The sequence below is a fragment of the Nelumbo nucifera genome, chromosome 6, assembly GCF_055504915.1.
Source record: "Nelumbo nucifera cultivar China Antique chromosome 6, China Antique-T2T, whole genome shotgun sequence".
Classification (NCBI taxonomy): Eukaryota; Viridiplantae; Streptophyta; class Magnoliopsida; order Proteales; family Nelumbonaceae; genus Nelumbo; species Nelumbo nucifera.
In genome coordinates, this window is record NC_142654.1 from 63676246 (window position 1) to 63678212 (window position 1967).

The following is a 1967-nucleotide window of genomic DNA, read 5'->3' on the forward strand; positions in this document are numbered from 1 at the left end:
CTAGCCGATTCAGACTCCAATCTAACATGGGGAATGGGGATCATGGTTTTCAAAACTGGATCCGACCAGATTAGACGGTCAGACTAGAAAAACCGGGAATTGGTCAGGTGATCGGTTCTATTTTTCCTCAAAATCAGAATTTTTCTTAAAAAAGGTTGATTTGGACAGAAAACTGTTGACTTGGGCGGTTGAATCGTTCAAACCGTTCAATGGTTTTGACCATTTTTTTTTATTTTTTTGTCAGAACGGCCATCCATTCTATTCAAATGGTCAGATCGTTCGATCCGAAAACTGAACCCCTGACTGGTTCGTTGTCCAATTTGATTTTAAAAACCTTGATGAAGATCATCACTGACCTGACCAGGTCCAACCACATCCATGTCAAAATTAAGAGAGCAAGTTGAGCCCAGCTATTTTAACCTTATATCCATACGCAAGCCAGTGCAGTACTGTGACACCCAGACCCATTGGTCCTCTGCAATAGTTTCACTAACTTTATCACAAAGACTAAAATACCAGCACTAAATAAACTAATAAGGATTCTGGTAGTTTGTCTGCATATATATAGCAATAAATATTTCATATAAGCAAAAATTAAGAATCCTTGACTCATCCACAATAAATTCAATGGAAATTCATAACCCACCATTTAAGGTCCAATTTAAGATGTAAAGCTTGATGTTTTTATTTCACTCCAGACATGTTGATTTTGGAAGACTTTTTTTGTAGGATTCACAAAAGTGTAGATCCCGATTGTTAGTCCCAACCACCCTGTGCAAAACTAATGGTTTAGTTCTCAAGCAAAAATGTTTAAAGAGGTGGACCCTTCTAAAGATAAAAGATCAGGTTGCCGGAACAAGTAATACTGATCTTGTATGGGAACACCAATATACATTTTGCATGAATAAGTGAACTCGATATTTTTCATTCAAAAATTCTGCTGATCATACAACTAAAAAATTTGTATATGTATAATTATTTACAAATTAAAAAAAAAAAGAAGAGTATTTGAAGATATTGCATGGTCCCAATGGGTCATAGCAACATATGACTTGTTCAAAAGCCATTGACAGGTATAGGGCAATTTCTTGGTTCTTGATGGAGAAAAGAAGACAATGAGCACCGATATGTAGATAGGGTCACAACTAATGCCTTCTCTAAGTCTCTTGAAGGACATCTTTGCATCATTGAGATGATGTACTCTGCAAACGCCGAGTCGCATGGCAATGTGATAGGCCCATCGCTTGGCAGTCCAAACTCTTCTTCGGACATTCTGAGTAACTCAATGAAGATGGGATTGTTGAGATACGCCAACGGAATAACAAAACGTTTCTGATCAGCCGTGTACACAACGAAGTGATCTTTAACAGCCACCATTGCGCTGCACTCATCTACATCCCGTTGCAGTTTAGTTCTTGGCGATGTTGAGATTCTTCTCCTGCCGATGGCTGCCAACTTCTGCCACTTTCTTGCAATGGCAAGAAGCTTCCTGTTGTTGATCATGTTTTGTTGTGTGAGCTTGAGAGAAATAAGGGTCTTGAGGAAAAAATTAAAGGAAGAGATTTGCTGCAGATAGGTTTCTGAGAAGAGATTGTTTTGGGGATGGAGAGAGCAATGGGCATAGCTTAGTTATATATATAATTGCAAGCGGAGACAAGCCAGAGAAGAGTAGCTTTCCTTGTGTCGGGTTGCATGGGATGCAATAGTCATGTGGCAACTTGGCATGATGGCTAGATTGTTGGGTACGTGAGTGGTCCTGACCTGATGTACATGTAGGTATGGGGGGGCATCACATCCAATATTGAATTCCTTTCTTCTCGATCATTAGTTAGGTTAGACGACATACTGGGTCCGACTAATTTAATGTGCCAACTCATAGACTATGAAATTGTTGGTGACCACTGAAACTCAAGTATTGCTATACTTCTGAAGATGAAGATAATCTCTTGAAACAACGATCAACATGA

At 39.1% G+C, this 1967-nt stretch overlaps 1 pseudogene; it reads right to left on the bottom strand.

The window, feature by feature from the left end:
- Positions 1 to 1056: 1056 nt before the first annotated feature.
- LOC104587077 (auxin-responsive protein SAUR68 pseudogene) lies at positions 1057 to 1503 on the bottom strand (annotated as a pseudogene).
- Positions 1504 to 1967: the final 464 nt, after the last annotated feature.